The following is a 19,604-nucleotide window of genomic DNA, read 5'->3' on the forward strand; positions in this document are numbered from 1 at the left end:
AGCCTGATAGTCTTTACGTAATCGTGCAACTAACAATCAAGAATGTACAAATAACAACATTGTGTCGTCTGTTCACTATAACAATGCATTTGTAATTTCTGTTTAAATAAGTTCCCTAGGTTCTTGACTGGATAGTTAACTTTAAAACATTGTTGCTTGTTAACAGTTTCTAAGTGTCACAAAGCATAAAAGCATAATAGTAACGTTAAGTGAAAAGTTTTATGGCAAAGACAAAGTTAAAAAGCAGATTATCTTTCAATAAACGGTTTTACATGTGAAATGTGGTGCAAAACTTTACTCTTCCTACTATGCAGAGCTCCAGCTTCAACGGAATTGTCATGTAGTATATGGTAAATCGGTAAAGAATGCTCAAATTTTTCTCAAGGTTAGTGTCTATGTTATTTTTCTCTGAGCCAGCCGGCGCACGTGGCTGGCTGCGGTGCAAGCCACTTTCTGCTATCTCTTTGTTGGCATGCGTGGTTATTGGGATTAGGAGACCTAACTTCTACAAATTCACGTTGCCGAGAGGGCCCAGCCCTGTCTGAATCCCGCCAGTTCTGATGAAATTCAAGTCTGTCGTTATGATTATATCGTCTGTCGTCATGTCGGTAGATTCCATTGTTTATTTCTTGTCGGTCACGCGGTGGAGAATTTCTCCCTGAGTCGTAACTGCACGGTGGACCGTTGTGTCTGAAGGTATTCTGTCTCCATTGATAATAATTATTTTGGTTCCCATATTGTCTGTTTCTATGGTTGTCTCTGTCACATTCATTACTACGGAAATGCGATCTTTCTCTGTAACTATTATTCTGCCAACGATTGTCATACGGGTGGTGTCTGTTTTGGTCATGATTTGTGTTGTGAGAATATCCTTGTCGTGTCCAGTTATTATTTCTTTCATCACGAAATTGCGACGGATGTGACCTGTAATTGTTGTGTTCCTGTTTTCGCGTTCCGCGATTGTCAGTGTCAGTTTCTAATTCTTGTAAGAGTCAGGGGAAAAGCTTCAATGTCGTCTTTGCAACGTCCTGCCAAAATAATATGTCGCATATGTTCAGGTAATTTGAGTAAGCAAATGCGGATGAGTTCTGAGGGGCTGTATGGGTTTGACAGGTACTGATTCTTGTGCAACATGTCTTCAAAATATTTCACAAGACTGGAAAATTCAGATTGTTCGAAATGTTTCATCATTATGATGCTATGTTTTACTCGGTCTTGTGTAGCTTGAGACCAATATGCTGAGAGGAAGGCATGATAAAATTCTCCTTCTCTGTGGCAATCGTGAATGACCGATCGCATTCTTACAACTGGTTCATTCTCTAAATAGCCACACATAAATTCTAATCTGTGCTCTAATGACCAGTTGGGGGGAAAACAATGAGAGAATTGATGAAGCCACGCTTGTGGATGAATGTCGTTGCCAGAATTCTTAAATGTTTTGAATTTACGTGTAGTAATGAACAGCTTATAGTCAAAACCATCATGTCGGCGAGTCGCATGTCGGTCATTGTTACGTCGTTTCGGCGGTTCCATCTCAACATTCGGAGTACCTTGCCAATTTCTTTCATAATTTCCGAAGTGCCCTGTGTTACTATTTAGTGGCTGTTCCGTATTTCTATGTCCCTCTTCCCGTATTGGAGTGCGAGTGTCCTCTAAAATGTGTAATTCCTGTATTACCTGTGTCAACTGATCTTGTACTTCCCGGATTTCTCTTTGGTGTTGCATATTAATTTGATTCTGATTTTGTTTGAATTTCCTAATTTGTTCGCACTCTTCTGTGTCATTAAAGACTACCGGTTTTGTGTCATTCAGATTATCATCTACCTTCATAGATAAATTATTTAGCTGATCCGAAAGTTCAACTACTTTCTCTGATAATGAACTAATTTCCTCCATGTGTCTTTCTGAACCAATTTTCAGAGTATCTACTGTGTCCTTTAAGTTTTCCTGAGTTTTTGCAAGTAACCGAATCGGTAGATGCAACTGTGTCAATTATAGCTTGCAAGGTGTCGTGATTTACATGAACTATAGTTTGCAGTTCCTTTATGGCTGCTTCGTGATTCTGTAATGCATTTTCATGACGCAAAAAAATAGGTTGGAAATACTCACAAATTTGTGTTTTTACGTCATTACAGACTTTTTGACATTTCGATTCGATTTTATGTAACTCAGTAGTTAAATCTTCCGCGTTTGTTCAAGTGTGGTGTCTAACTTTTGAAGATTTTGTTCCATTGCGTCTAACTGTTGCTGTGTTTGTCTCTGGTGTTGTTCCATTGTATCTAACTTTTGAAGATTTTGTTCCATTGTGTCTAACTTTTGAAGATTTTGTTCCATTGTGTCTAACTTTTGAAGCTTTTGCTCTGTTTGTCTCTGGTTTTGTTCCATTTGTTGCATTAATTGCAATAATAATGTATTAGTGTCTGAAATCTGTTTCTCTATGCTTTTTGGCAGTGCATTTTCACCGGCAACATTCACATTTTGACAAGCAGAAAATGTGTCTTGACTCATTTGAGAACACGGTGAGGACCCAAAACCTGAGTCAACAGTATTTGCAATATTTTGTTCTGTCATTTCGGATTCCTGAGGCGAGCTGTTGCCGACCGATCGATCGATAATGCTTCCCTGTTCACTATTTGTTTCACTGTCTACACAATTATTTGCCACCCGCTCCATTTGCCTATGCACAGTTACCAAATTACTACTTCGAATGTCTGCTAATTCATTACACAGTGGTGCTGATAAGCTACGCTTGTCATCACTATTATTTCTCAGTTTACTTTGGAGCCTAGTGTTACGTTTCTCACACGTCATTATTGTCACAATATTTCGCACGATAACACAGAAAAGCACAATTTGAAGAGCAAAAATAAGAGAACACATTAACATAGCACTGAAAATAATATCTAGTTAATTGCAAGCGCAGCTACGAAATACTTGGTGCAAATCTACATGCATGCCACAACTGTTTTACTGTACAACAATGAAAGACTGCAACTACAAAGGAGATTTTCTCTACAATTACACGCTAGCAATAAACAAAAGCTACACTAATTACACAAACTACAAGAAAAAATCAGGAGACTCCAGTGAGGTATCCTCGGCTAAGGGTCGACATATGAAACGTCCCCTTAGAAAAATTATACATGACTGTGCTTAAACTGACAGACAATATTTTTTGGCGCAACGCAATCTGACTTTCAAAAATCCCTACAAAAAATGGCCCTGACAAACATTAACCTATACCTTTCACAAATCACTTACCTCGCAAAAATCTTCGTTACTCAAACTACTGCAATACAGCGAGCGCCACTACTGCCAGCTAAATAAAAGATTCAAACTACTGAAGACACTAACTACTGATATGCATAGTTAGCAAATGAAAGATTTTGATAGAGAACAAACAATGTATTTACCGCAATAGTGTTCAAAAGTCATTATATATATATATCAGTTCATGGCATCCAGTCTTACAAATTTACTGTCTCTGTCCAAAACTCCGCCATCTCACTCCCCACATCCACCATTGCTGGCGGCTCACCTCCAACTGCACAACGCTATGCACTGTTAACAGCCAATAGCCCAACACTACAATAGCGAATATTACAACAATGCCACCCAGCCACAGACTACACACAGTACAGCCAGTGGTTTTCATACAGAGCGCTACGTGGCGTTACCAATATAAAAACCTAGACAGCCTACTTACAAGTTTTTTTATCAGATCTTGACTTTCTCTGGCTTATACATAATTTTCCCTCTTTCTCTTACATGAGATTTTAATTCCCTTGGTTATCATTTGGCTACTTGCAATTTTAATGGATCTTCTGGATAATGTTTTCAGAAAGCAGCTTCTAAATACTGACATTCATTTACTATGGAATAAATTTAATTTTATCTCATCTCCCTCTACATATACATCATCCCATTCCACATCAGGAAGTTTCAGATCAAATCACACTCCATTCCAGACTGAAATTCAACTGGAAACAATTTCTCCGGCTGTGGCCAAGTCATATATCCACAATAACCTTTTTTCCAGGAGTCCTAGAGCCACAAAGTATGTGGGAGAAATTTGTGAAGTTTGCAAGGTGGGAGAAGGGTTACAGGCGGAAGTTAAGCTGTGAGGTTGCATCATCAGTCTTCTCGGGTAGCTCAGCTAGTAGAGCACTTATCGGTGAAAGGCAAAGATCCCAGGTTAGAGTCCTGGTCTTCCACATTATTTTAATCTGTCAGTGGTAATAACTTTATTTATTATAATAGGTTGTGATAGAGCAGAGTACTTGAAAGCTGGCGATAGTACTAAAATGAATTTCAGCATAGATAGGTAATAACAGTAAAGATATTTAATGCCATGTGCTTGGATACCAAATATATTTCTTATTTACATTTGCTACAAACATAGTCTAGGAATATTTTACATATTGCAAGCCATGTAGCAATTGTAACAACAGCCCATTTCATTATCTTACTTTACTGCTTAATTATTTTTGCTCTATTTCAGTTCTGTATGTACAGATCCTCAAATTGTTGTTAATTAATGATGAGAAAAAGTAATATTAACATTTCCATCTCTTAAAGAATGTTGAAATTAAATAAACTTCTTAGACACAGCAAGGAAAATTCAAAATAACCTGCATAACTTTGAAACTTGGTGCAGGCCTACAACAACTGAATCAATCATGTATTGATCAGCCAGAACATTATGACCACCGATCTGCTGTCGATATAAACCCTTCCAGATGACAGCAGCATCACCTTGACTGACTGCTAGTCAGACACTCACACTGTGCATGTAGCATCAGTGAGGGTGCTGCCTGAGTGTAGATTGGTGAAGGCGTGCATTCCATCTCAGTTTGATCAAGGGCAGACTGAGATAACCAAGAGGCTCAACACAATCATTTTATACACTGCACAACTTGTAGGATGCATGAGTCATGCTATGGCGAGTGTCTTCAACATGTGGCTTAATCAAGGTGAAACCACATCCAGATGTTGTGGGTTAGGCAGCCACCACTCACCGCAGATATAGGACATCGTACAGTTGGCAGACTGGTAAAACAAGACAACCAGCGAACTGTGTCAGACTTTAATGCTGGGCAGAGTACAAGTGTGTGTGAACACATAGTGCACCAAACACTCCTAACAATGGACCTCCGCAGCTGATGATACATCACACTGCCAATGTTAACACCATAGCATCAGTAACTCTGACTGAAATGGGCATGTGACCATCAGCACTGGACGTTATTGCAGTGGCAGAACGTTGCATGGTCTGATGAATGCTGATACCTTCTTCATAATGCTAATGAGATACATCACTGTGCCAATGTTAACTCCATAGCAACAGCAACTCTAACTGAAATGGGCATGTGACCATCAGCTCTGGACGTTGGTGCAGTGGCAGAATGTTGCATGGTCTGATGAATCCTGATACCTTCTTCATAATGCTAATGAGAGGGCGCGAATCTGTCGTCTTCCAAGGGATCAACTCCTTCACACCTGTACTGTGGGATGGAGACGAGATGGCAGTGGCTCTATTATGCTCTGGGGGACATTCACTTGGGCAGCTGTGGGCCCAGTGGAGTTTGTTCAGCCGTTTCCTGCCGGCAGTGTCATTGTCACGAGGCCAGGAGTGTGATGAAGTGTTTCAAGGAACACAGTGGCGAGATCCAATTGATGTGCTGGCCCCCAACTAGTCAGATCTGAACCCAATTTAACACATCTGAGATGTGACTGAATGTGGCATCTGAGATCATTGCCCCCTCCCATAAATTTACGGGAATTAGGTGACTTGTATGGTGCCTCCAGCGACCTACCAAGGACTCATTGCTTCCATACCACGACATGTCACCACTGTTATCCATGCCAAATATGGATATACCGGCCATTAGGTAGGTGGTGATAGTGTTCTGGCTGTGTAGCGGACCTTAAATCATCCAGGCTCACAGAAACAAGTAACACTCATATATACACTCCATATGCTAGACATGGTAGCTTATCACTCCATATAGGAAACTGGCAGAATGAACTAGACATATTTGCACAAAGAACAACAAACAATGGGAACAGTAATAAACTAGTCACAAACCTAAACAAAAAAGAGATAAATACAGTCACTAAATACAACAAACACCCATCTACAAAAAACACAACATAACTCCACACACTCAAGCACACACAATGGCAAAACAACAACACAAAGTATTCACGACAAGAAGAAAGAAGATTCAGGTGGGTACACAGTGACAAAAAAGGCAGAAACTCACTCACAAAATAATAAACATTTTCAAAAGACAAGGCATAAAAATAACTTTCAAAACAGACATTTCAGTCAAAAAATACCAAAGGACACAAACATCCAGCAGAAGGCAGGAATACACCAATTACATCGCAAGACATTTCATGGAAGCTAATATGACAAGCCAGCCAGACATTTGCCATCCTCTGCAAAGAACATATCGTAGCCTGAAAGTATGGGACAAACCACTCAACTGGTGCAGAACCATTAAGAGAAGTTAGTGAAGGGCCAACTATAAGAGAAAAACACCTGGAAATAGTATAAATAAAGCTAGCTTCATAAGAAAACAAACATGTACACAAAAACAACACAGAAAGGTAATTTCTATTAAGTAAACATGTGAGTGTCACAAGCAGCTCACTGTTCACACTAGTCAGTTACATAGCAGACAAATATGCCAATGAGTGATCACAAATATCATTCTCCTTATGTGTTAAATAGGCTGGTATACTTGTCTGTGTACACACATACAGTAAATAAGTAAAAACAAAATGTTGGCAACATTTAGAGAAACAAGCGACATACTAGACACCAAAAGGGCAGTTGAAATGGGGTGTTACTAAATTACAGTGACTACGCATGAAAAGTGTTTTTTTTTACATGTTTTCCACGTGGGAAAAACTGCCTGATCTTCAAGAAATTAATTACATGTCGTAATTTAGTATTTTATCCACCTTCATCAACTGTAATTGTATAAAATGAAATCATAAGTACCAGTTGTATAAAAGAAATTTAATTTCATTACTGGTTTTGGGCATTTAGTGTCCTTCTTTAGAAGGTTATGCCTATCCCATTACTTGCGATTGTCAATAATAAAGTGCATAAAACACAATGCCATGGTCCCAAAAAATATATGCAGGAGCAATAAGTAATACAACTGGGTATACAGTGACATGCAAGGCACATACTCATACATAAAATAATAAACATTTTCAAAAGGAAAAACTTAAAAATAACTTTCAAAATAGAAAGTTCAGTCCAAAAGTACCAAAAGACACAAACATCCAGCAGAAAGGATTCAAGTGGGCATATATTTTTTGGGACCTTGACATTGTGCAATGTTCTTGTTGTCTTCGGTCCAAAGACTGGTCTGATGCAGCTCACCATGCTACTCTATCCTATGCAAACCTCTCCATCTCCGAGCAACTACTGCAACCTGCATCCTTCTGAATCTGCTTACTATATTCATCTCTTGGTCTCCCTCTACGATTTTTACCCCCCAGTGTCCCTCCAGTACTAAACTTGTGATCCCTTGATGCCTCCAAATGTGTCCTAAGAACCAATCCATTCTTCTGGTCAGGTTGTGTCACAGATTTCTCTTCTCCCCAGTTCTGTTCAGTACTTCCTCATTAGTAATGTGATACACCCATCTAATTTTCAGCATTCTTCTGTAGCATCACATTTCAAAAGATGATATTCGATTCTTGTGTAAACTGTTTATCGTCCATGTTTCACTTCCGTACATGGCTACACTCCACACAAATACTTCCAGGAAGGACTTCCTGACACTTAAATCTATACTCAATGTTGACAAATTTCTCTTCTTCATAAAAGCTTTTCTTGTCATTATCAGTTGACATTTTATATCTTCTCTGCTTCTATATATATGAAGATGGTATCTGTTCTTTCGGACATGTCTAAAAGAACAGATGCCATCTTCATATATACAATTGACCATCTTCTGAGCAGATGCACACACGTTGCCCAAACTCTTTCGGGAATCAGTAAAGCTGTCAGTAATGAGTGTAATGGGCAAGGGCACTAAGAATATAGTGTGGGACGATAAGCTGGGAATGTGGCTCTCATGGGAGGCATGCCAGAGATAAGACCCTGCAGTCGCACTATCCTCTGTGTCCTCGGTGGCTCAGATGGTTAGTGTGTCTGCCATGTAAGCAGGAGATCCCGGGTCCGAGTCCCGGTCGGGGCACACATTTTCAACTGTCCCCATTGACGTATATCAATACCTGTATGCAGCTAAGGGTATTCATTTCATTGTATTGATTTAGTTGTAAATACGTCTCTACTTCTACCATCATCAGTTATTTTATTTCCCAGTTAGCAAAACTCATCTAGTCTCGTTTCCTAATCTAATTCCGTCAGTGTTACCTCACTTAATTTGACTACATTCCATTATCCTCATTTTTCTTTTGTTGATAGTCATCATACATCCTCTTTTCAAGACACTATCCATTCCATTCAGCTGCTCTTTCAAGTCCTTTGCTACCTATGACAGAAACACAATGTAATACAAATGTCTAAGTTTCTATTTCTTCTCCCTAGAATATAATTCCTCCTCCAGATTCTTCTTTTGTTTCCTTTACTACTTGCTCTATATATAGATGGAATGACAACGCAGTAAGGCTACAACCCTGTATCACTCCCTACCCAACCACTGCTTCCCTTTCGTGCCACTTGACTCTTATAACTGCCATCAAGTTTCTTTACAAATTGTAAATAGCCTTTCGCTCCTTCTATTTTACCCCTGCCACCTTCAGAATTTGAAAGAGATTATTCCAGTTAACATTGCCAAAACCTTGCTCTAACTCTACAAATGCTATAAAGGTAGGTTTGCATTTCCTTAACCTAACTTCTATGGAAATTGTAGGGTGAGTATTTCCTCGTCTGTTCCTGCATTTCTTCTGAATCGAAACTTATCTTCCCTGAGGTCGTTTCCTATCAGTTTCTCCATTCTTCTGTAAAGGATTTGTGTTAGTATTTTGCAACTGTGAGATATTAAACTGATAGTACGGTAATTTTCACACCTGTCAGCACCTGCTTTCTTTGGAATTGGAATTATTATGTTCTTCTTGAAGGCTGAGGGTATTTCGCCTGTCTCATTCATCTTGCTCATCAGATGGAAGAGGTTAGTCAGGGCTGGCTCTCCCGAGGCTATCAGTAGTTCTAACAGAATGTTGTCTACTCCCAGGTCTAATTCCAACAATTTATGGTGGTGTGAACTGGAAAGATCACATAACTTTAATCGTAAGTAATGCAGATGGTAGATTTCATTGATTTAGTTCGATACTGTGGAAAGTAGTCAATCTGTATATGAGGTATCTTCCGTTTAACAATAACTGCATTACATAAGATCTTTGCGTAATTACTTTATTACTCAAGGTGTGTGTATATTTCTTTCGTCTCCTGTCCTGGAGATAATTTACAACAAATGTCTCAGGAAGAAGTCTCATTCTGATATTCTTCATTGATTTGATTCATCGTTCTACTTGCTATTGCAAATGTCTTTTGAAAGCCTGAAAATGCAAAGCATGGTTGAATATATACAAATACTGCAGATGTGTAGACAGTGAATAAATTGTCTTGCACAAGTGGCACAAGGAACTGTAAAGCGATTAATACAAAAAAGCGAAACAAAAAATGTAGGTTGTACCACCAAGTAACAAGATCTTTTGGCATATGGATTGTCGACTCACTCCCTTACATGATTTGTTTCAGACACAGTTTTCTCTGTATTGGTTAGCGATCACTGTCAAGGACTCGCAGAAGGACGCTGTAACACAAAACCCCATGGTTTTGTCGCAGGGAGTCTGTTGCGATTTTGTATAGCGATAGCCAGTAGCGTGACTTTCGATAGCTCGCAATACAACGTCTGTGGATTGTAATTATCTTTGGCGGGCGGTTGCTACTGCTAGTAACACTTTTGGTCAGCAGATGGCGTTCGTGACGTAGGAACTTGTCATATCAATAAACTCGGTGCTTCATTTAGCATCGTAAGTTACTTGTAGCTGACAAGAAGTGTCATAAGTTGTGTACGTGCGGTGAATTTGTTGTTTCTATGTGTATGTGCATATGTGTGTGAACAACAAATTTTTAGTGCGATTTTAACGAAATACATGGTCAGAAATTTGTGACGGCAAATCCTCGACTTTTATGGAATGCTTTGATCAGTGAAATGGATTTCATGTGCGTGGGAGAGTATACAAGCAACTTGTTTATGAGCACCGCACTGTTTTAGGTGTAACAGAATGCTTCTGAACATCGAGCAACGGAGGATATTAAACTGAACGCTACGTTAAATAAAAGGTCGCAGCAAACAGGTAATTCTACATTAATATGGCCACCAATTTAAAATATAGCCTATCTTGGATACAGCATTCGGAAAAAATATCCCAGATTCGTTAGATGCCGAATATATTTCATAATTGTGTTTATTTTTTTCTGCTGTAAGTAGTCTGCTTATCATTGCCACTTCGTTCGTGGTAGGTGTGAACTACAAATTATAAAATAATGTAGCAGAGTTAGTTTTGTTCTGGTCTTTATTTTTTTAATCTTATAATGTCTTTCCCTTTTGGGGATGTAACTGTCGTAGATGAGGGTCATGCATGCTTAAAATTCTGCACTTCACTAATATTAACAAATCGTGTTTTTAGTTCTGGACATGGTTTGTATATCGGAGAGAGTAGTGAAGCGGAAATTATTGTTACTGTACCAAGGTACATATCGGAGATAGTAGTGAAGCGGAAATTATTGTTACTGTACCAAGGTACAGGCAGATGTGACGTTAATCTGTTTTTTAGTGTAAGTAGGGATATTGAACTGACACTTTTTCTGTTTTTAATGAATTACTGTCCGAATAGAAACCAGTGATTTGGATACTGCAAAGAACCGAAGGAAAGAAAAATTATATGCTTGCACCTAATTTACTCTTGGAAAGATTTTTAATTGATACGTGGGTGTATTCTTATATAGGTTTTAACTTTCCACACTGACCTCGCTTCCGAAGATTCGGCACTACATGTGGAATACAGAATGTGACGTTTCTTTTTTGCTCATAATGGTGTATTGACTATGGGATGCTAGATTGTTGGCTTCACTGTACTTGTAGACTGAACTGAAATGTCGGTTTGTGTACTGTGTTGATGCCATACAGTGAATTGAAGTAGTTGAAGGTTTATCTGTCGAAGCTACACACACATTCCATTCACGCTCACTTTTTCCATTATTTCACATATGTATATATATGTAATATAGCGTTTCCTACATGGGCAGCTTTATTTCTTTATAGTGTACCTTACAGTTACAGTTCTATATACTATTCGACACGATAAAAGTTTTTGATTAGTAGTTTCAGCGGTAGCACTGCAATCTATAAATGAATTCCATAAGGACATATTTCTCCATAGAGATTTTGCGGACCACGCCCACTTGGAATGTGCTGGTATGTTCCGACTGTACAATTTTTCGCCTTGTTGCTTATTTGGAGTTGGAGTGCGTAGGCTATTGTGGTTTCTTTAACATTAGCTATTTCTGAATGTTCTCCGGTATGCATGTCTGTTTTCGCATCTTAATCTGTCCCCTCCATTTCCGTTAGCTGTTCTTAGTTAATTTCACATTCCCCTGTCTGTCAGTATATTCCCATCGTTTGCAGAAATATACAGATCATGTAATCAGCCTTATTCCAAAAGTGTTGTTTGTTAATTTCTCTACAGTCAAGTTCCTACTGTGAACTTCAACGAGACGTGACTTTTTAGTTATTCCTGTCTTTGCTATACCTTTCGTGCCACATTGGCTTTCAGTTTCCATCTAGTAATTTTTTGTTACATTTAAGGTCCCGTCGTCAGTGAAGGACAGCAGAAAATGCTGTGTTGAACACAACGTTGTAACTCTCCCTGTTTGGGCTGTGAGTTTCAGCTAAAGCTTTTAGTCAGGTAGATTAGTGATGTATTTGCGGGAACATATCGTGATTGATATTCTTCCCACTTCTTTGGTTTACTGCTTACTGAAAAGAAAAAAGGACCCGGAATAGAGTGGTCATCAAAATGTTCGTTTGGTGCTCGTTTATTTCATGTATTATATTTTTTGTCGTTGTTTTACGACCCTCCGACACAAGGTCAAAATCGTTGAGTAAGAGTATACCCTGAAGTCAGGGTTGAGTAAAAGCATTTCGAAACCGTTTTCTGACGGTCATAGTGCAAAATATTGAAGGTAATATTAATACAAAAACACGAAATGTACAAAAGGTGTCATTATGTCGGTTTAGCGTAAAGAATGGAAGATGTGACTGAGCCCTTACAAGAAAGCGAAATATGGTACAAAATTTGAAGTACGTATTGTTCCTCATCGAATTGTTCGCCATCAATGTTTATAGCAATTGCGTATGTTTACTAGTAATAACTTCGATGCTTCCGGGATCCATCTCAAAAGTGACCTGGAAAACTGCTTGAAGCGTCGCTGCAACGCGACTATGCACGACCGCACACCGCTAGTTCAACTATCTAGGAAGATTGTTGGGAGGTCATTCCATATTTCCCATATCCCATACGTTCAAGACATTACACTCACATTAAAACCCCGTCAGACATCTATTGTACAACGTGTCTCAGAAATTATTCTATAACGAAGATCTTTTTTTTCCAAATTTGACTTGAAAGCATATAGAAACGCTGGAACATACTGTATAACAACCGCGGTCATTTTGACCGCTGTATTGGAATTACTGTTTTCGTTCTCATTACTATCGTTTCAGCTATGTATTCCTAAGTTTAGAAAACATTAACTATGGGAGCTAACACTAAATTGTGGCAGATTGTATGATTTTCGCAAATTTAATATTTTCCCATTTATTACAAACACGTGGTTTTTTTATATATAAAGAAACGATGTTATCTAATAGATAGACACGGTTTTTATTTCAAGTTCTTTTAGTATTGGTGACGTAGTTAGTAGGTCAATATCATAAATACATTACTCTAATATTTTATTTAGTGCCGTTAAGGTCAGAAACATGTTTGCCAAATCCACGTACCACTACATATTTGTAAAACGCTGCTTTAAATTTTTTTCAATTAACATTGCCTCCTCATTTTATTTCCTTCCACAGACTCTCCAAATTCCGGTTCTGTTTCTACTAATTTAAGTTTCGAGCCTAAATATGGACTGTGCGGCTGATCCCGGCGGAGGTTCGAGTCCTCCCTCAGCCATGGTGTTGGTGGTTAGTGTTTAATGTCCCGTCGACAACGAGGTCATTAGAGACGGAGCGCAAGCTCGGGTTAGGGAAGGTTTGGGAAGGAAATCGGCCGTGCCCTTTCAAAGGAACCATCCCGGCATTTGCCTGAAACGATTTAGGAAAATCACGGAAAACCTAAATCAGGATGGCCGGAGACGGGATTTGAACCGTCGTCCTCCCGAATGCGAGTCCAGTGTGCTAACCACTGCGCCACCTCGCTCGGTCCCTCGACCATGGGTGTGTGTGTTTGTCCTTAGGATAATTTAGGTTAAGTAGTGTGTAAGCTTAGGGACAGATGACCTTAGCAGTTAAGTCCCATAAGATTTCACACACATTTGTACATTTTTGAGCCAGATACCCCATACGAAGCTCCTTCAGGGTGTCATTTCGGCGAGTATCTTCTTCCCTGTCACTTTCTTGAAAATGTTCTAGGGATGGGTAGATGCCAAGTCAGGAACATTATGAAATATATGAGCCGGCCATCAACGTGTGCCGGCTTGAGAGTTTTGCGCAAACTCCACGAAGACATTGACCCAGGTCGTCAGCAACGCACTGTGCAAGCTGGTGGTGACTCCATAACGATACGGGCTGTGTTTACATGGATTGGACTGGGTCCTCTGGATGTTCGGCTATTGAGAGATTGTTTGCAGCCATTTATGAGCGTCATGTTTCCAAACAACGATGGAATTTTTGTGTGTGACGATGTGCCATGTCACCGGGCCACAGTTTTTCACGATTGGACGAGTCGAGCGGATGATTTAGCCACGCAGGTCGCCTCGCAACGAGTACCATCGAACATTTATGGGACATGAAACTTCCTGGCAGATTAAAACTGTGCGCCCGACCGAGACTCGAACTCGGGACCTTTGCCTTTCGCGGGCAAGTGCTCTACATATGGGACATAATCGAGAGGTCAGTTCGTGCACAAAGTCCTGCTCTGACAACACTTTCGCAGTCATAGACGGCTAGAAATGCTGCGTGTCTTAATATTTCCGCAAGGGCTTCCAACGACTTGAGTCCATGCCACGTCGACTTGCTCCACTACGGCGGGCAAAAGGAGGTCCGGCAAGACATCAGGAGGTATCCCATGACTTCTGTTACCTTATTGTATTTCACCTATTCTACCTACCACATTATTCGCTCAGTATAATCATTCGTCCCACATTTAGCATTCAGAATAAGAAACAAATTTACTCGTCTATTTTTATGTTGATGCACGTATGTGATAGAAACTTACGCGCACTGTGCATTGTTGCATTAAACAGTTTTGCTCTTAGCGAATTCCTTAATGGTGAGCCAAGGCTGCTTTCGCCTATAGCACATATACTTTTGAAAACTATGTTGTAGTGGTCACCGTTTTGATGATCTCTTTTTCGACGTAATGATAAACACTGAAAAATAGCTGTTGGTCTCTTGTAAACCAAGTACTGTTCATCAGTGGATGTCTCCATATCCATCTGTATTCCACTGAGAACAGTGTTCAGAATCGCTTCTTGTAATGTGATCAAACGACACAATCACGTTAGTAAAAAGAAATACCATGAACGAGCTGTTTGAAATAAGAATATTCGATAAATTTCCGCGAAGAGACGAGAGACAGAACATGAAACCGATCGTAAATGAGAATTGACATGTCCTCTAGAAAAAGAAAAGAAAAATAAATAACTCCGATTGGACAAGGATGGGGAAATGAATCGGCCGTAACCTATCCCAAAATTCGACGGAAGAGATTTCGGGAAACACGGAAAACCGAACTCACCATGACTGAAGATTTAACCCTACTTCTTCCGTACACGAGTACGATACGGTGTCTTTAACAACTATTCCACCTCGCTTGGTTGTAGGAAGTATGAAACGCCCATGCAGGTGGTGCGGAGGTGTACTCTGAGAGACCGTGTTCTCATAGATACACCAGGACGAGAGAGTTAGACCAGGTATACACGCTTCAGTCAAAAGATATATTCATACCCCGAAAATGAGCAATTTATGCGCAGTGGTATCCTAGTCGCTTCGAAAGCACAGGGTCTCTGTTGCTGGGACCGTTCTGCAGAACTCACGTTCTTCTGTGGGCATGTGGTCGACTTCTCCATTTGTAAGAAATCGATGCGAGAGAGTTTCCCTCTTGTAAACACGGACAGGTTTCCGTTACTAATCTCGCAGTGAAGAGAAAATGTAGCCGACCTCTCGACAGACCAAAAGTGAATAGCTCCAGAGAGTGCACACCACTAGGAAGCATCGTTTTGAAATCTAGCGTATCGTTTCAGCCTTACCGTCATCGAAATATGCTCTTTTCGATTGTTTACTAATTGCACAATAGCTGTTGTGTGTAGAACAGATTTGTCGCACATAGCCACAACACAAGTAAGAGCGACCAGTCGGTCGCAATTACCCTTTTTTGGTCGAGCCTATAGCTTCACCATTGGTGCGACGTGTACCAAACCGGTTCTGGCACGGACGGAAGCCAGTGTTTAAAATATGGAATAATGACAGACGTTGTGTGGTTTGATGAATCAGTGCTAATGAGTCATAAGTGCTGTAAGGGGTGCAGGGAATTCCTGGTGAGCACTATCTATCGGTCTATCAGGGATCCACCTTGTAACTCGGAGATGGCTGTATTTTAGGTCGATTTCCTTTCTCATTTACACTGCAAAACGGTTCATATACATTGTTAACCATCCGCTCCATCACAGACCGTTTCGGAGATAGTAGTATACACCACACTGACGGAACACCTGTACGTATTGCGTATCTTTTGGCCAAATGGTTTGATCTCGTGCCAGCGATGACCTGCTATGGTCAGCACCACAATTTAAACGCAAGCGAAGTTTTGATTGAGAATGGCAGGCGCCGGTCTTCAGATTTTTTCGGAAGAGACCCAAGAAAGAATATTTCACCCATGGAGACGACAATTTTTAGGGCCTTCGTTCGAAACACTGTGGTAATTTTTATCGGTCTGGAGTCTTCGCCAAATTGGGTGCTCGGGGGGATGGTGAAGATTTAAAGAAACAGTACCCGTTTGGTCACGGATTTGTATTGTCAGCATGAGAGCATAACAAGAAACGTACTAATTTCCCAAACACAAATCACGCGTAATAATTACGAAAGGTGAATATGGATTAGAACATAGGGCTACGAAAGTCCTTCAGGTACAGCATGTGCTGTTAGTTGCATCGTGTGCACTGTCTTGTGAAATATAGATGTAGAAGGCATTCGCAGGAAACCTTTATAGGTTAAGACAACCAATTTATAAGAGTGGAGATTATAAAAATGATTGGAGGGTAAACCAACGTAACATTAAACGTCTCCGTATGACGTAAATCTATGCACCAGATTGGAAATAAATGAGTTGGGTGCCAGAAGCACTTGCTGGTGTGTACGAACAGTCGGTAGTGATCAGATGCTGTAACCATTACTTGGTGAACAATATTTTCGATATTGGGATTTATAAAGTTGATAGTGATTAATTAACACTGCAGTACACGTTGCATAATTCACACTGGAAAAATTTCAATAACCGTTTAGTAATGTACGCTCCCAAACGTCTTTCCATCTTCTTTGTGGCTGGGCCTAACAAATCAGTCGGCTAGTATTTGGAGTTAAGTCAGATATTCATTCCTCTGTCTTCTCGATATCCTTTTTCGATAAAACATCGACCTATAGCTACATGTATACTCACCAAACCTGAGCACACATTTTGCGCTACTAATACTGTCCCATACAACAATACACAATGGTTCAAATGGCTCTGAGCGCTATGGGATTTAACATCTGAGGTCATCAGTCCCCTAGAACTTAGAACTACTTAAACCTAACTAACCTAAGGCCATCACACACATCCACGCCCGAGGCAGGATTCGAGCCTCCGACCATAGCGGTCGCGCGGTTCCAGACAAGCGCCTAGAACCGCACGGCCGGCAATGCACAGTGCGAGTAAATTTCTACTGTGTAGGTGCATTAAGGTAAAAATAGAAGATTAAATTTGTTTCTTATTCTGAACCCTAAATGTGACTTATGATTACATTGACAGAATAAAGTAATTGGTGGAATAGTTGAAATATGCCACGTTTCCAAAACAAGTGTGAAATGGGTATTGGAACACCTCTACCCACACGATATAGCTAACTATTAATATAACTATAATTAGTTACGTGTTGCTGTAGTATGATATAAACACCTACTTCGCGACAACTACGGCAGACGGCCTACTCTGTCTCCGCTTACGTGTTTAAAATTTTGATACCATGTAACGTTACTCTCGGAACTTGTTTTCACAGCAGATTGTTTTCCTAATCCTAATTGTAGGTTTGCACTGCGGGTTGTTACTTCTGAAACTGTCTTGTGAAACCGAAGCTGGGCGCCTCAACCATCTTCTCTGCGGTTCTTTGAGACAAATCTTTCGCTGAAGCTGCACTTCTACCAATGAATGACGGCATAGCAATGTGTGTTTTATCATCATACTGCCCTTTTGTGAATATTGTATCAATACGAGAACATCCTTTCATATTGATACGTTCACAGCCCATTAGGTGTGATAAAATATCAATAAAACGTCCTTTCTCTTCACTATAGGACGTAGGATCCTACCCCATTCGCACACAGTACACAAAAAGATACGTTGTCGGCATCCTTCTTTATAATTACAAATTTATCCAAATTTGCCCTTGTTGTCGATTGTTGAAGTAGAAGCTGGAATAACTAAAATTGGAAGGTGAACTCTTGGAATTTTGAGAATTAATCCTGACCGTATCTAGTAAAGAACTATGGTACTCAAACCAACCGTAGGGTCGACGAAAGCTTTACCTTAACGCTCCCTGTATACTCAATACTTTCTTGGAATCCTACATATAGTCCAGTCATATAGGAGATATATCGTGCAAAAGATGGGATAGAAGACTTTATTTATTTATTTTACTAGTACATGTTGTTGAAAAGAGGAATTTATCTTGGCTAAAATTCTTGTAGTAAAAACACTGAAGAGTTTGGATATATTCAGGTTTTTTTTTCTTCAAAAATCTCAGATTCTTGTGCTACTAGTGCTTTGATGTCTATTTCCTTTTTCAAAGAGAACAAAATTCTCTAAAAATTTGATTAGGCTACTACAACTTTGTACTGCACCCAGTATCAAGGGCTATACACTTCGTCAAAAAAGATAAATTTTTCAAATTTTCTGTAAAATGGAAAATACGAGCACTTTTATTTCGATTTCTGTTTACAAAGTAGAAATACATAATATATTATGTATTTGAATTGAAAATCTCACTTTGCGATTGGGTGATTCCGGGTATCCATCAAATAGTTCAAATGGCTCTGAGCACTATGGGACTTAACAGCGGAGGTCATCAGTCCACTAGAACTGCTTGAACCTAACTAACCTAAGGACATCGCACACATCCATGCCCGAGGCAGGATTCGAACCTGCGACCGTAGCCGTCGCGCGGTTCCAGACTGAAGCGCCTAGAACCGCTCTGCCTCGGGTATCCATCTAGTCGAGACTCAAGCATAACTATAAAACTACATCATTTACTCTTTGTGCGTGTAAACCAGTGACAGAAAATGGAACTATTTGTAGCTGAAATAGAAAAACGGAAATTATAGCTAATTATACTTCTGTAAAGAAACTATGCAATACAAATTAAACATGAGTATATTTGTTGTAATTAAAACGGCATTAACACTAACACTTATCACTTCTGGATAAATAATACTTCTGGCAGTGTACTTCAACAATGTTTTGATGGACCAAGTTCCTCGGTGTCACCAGAGATGCCTTCCTGGCTTTAGAGAAAATAGGTTTTCGATGCCTTGTCCTAAATCAGTCATGAGCACAAGGTCAACATCTTCTCCCACTATGACCACACCTCCAGAATCGTTGGTTCTTGAAATGACGGATGTTCCAAACATAGCGCCAGCATATTCTTCTGCCTGTCCACCACAAAGCTACTCTACAAATTCCTTTTTTAAGAAATGTGATCAAGTGATTCTCTACCGTTCGTTGTGCAAAAACTTCTCCTGAAGGACTTGGTGTACCCTCTCTGATCCAACTAAAGCTTCAACCGCTGTTTGCTAAATAACAATTTCCACACACTTCTTCTTACAACTGATCATTGACGTCATTCAACTGTAAAACGTACAGAACGTGTACATAATTTGCCTTACAGTCCACAAAAAAGCTTCACCAATCTGATCTGACTGTGTAGTTGATACTGAATGTAATGTCAGCGATACTATATACCAGGGTTGGAACTTAAATAATGGCAACCATTTATTCACAACCGATACAAAGAAGTTACATGTTTGCACCTGTTACTGCCCTTCAAAGTAGTCACCAGCGTTGCGAAGAAC

General features: G+C 39.8%; 1 protein-coding gene across 3 annotated transcripts in view; it reads left to right on the top strand.

Annotated features, from left to right (window-relative positions):
* Positions 1-9,997: 9,997 nt before the first annotated feature.
* LOC126475351 (SNF-related serine/threonine-protein kinase) overlaps positions 9,998-19,604 on the top strand; it is a 307,760-nt gene continuing 298,153 nt past the window's right edge. For all 3 annotated transcript variants that reach the window (XM_050103164.1, XM_050103161.1, XM_050103163.1), the window contains exon 1: positions 9,998-10,353. The gene's annotated coding sequence lies outside the window, so the exon portion shown is untranslated. The remainder of the gene's footprint in view (positions 10,354-19,604) is intronic.

This window comes from Schistocerca serialis, chromosome 4 (genome assembly GCF_023864345.2).
Source record: "Schistocerca serialis cubense isolate TAMUIC-IGC-003099 chromosome 4, iqSchSeri2.2, whole genome shotgun sequence".
NCBI classification, from domain to species: Eukaryota; Metazoa; Arthropoda; class Insecta; order Orthoptera; family Acrididae; genus Schistocerca; species Schistocerca serialis.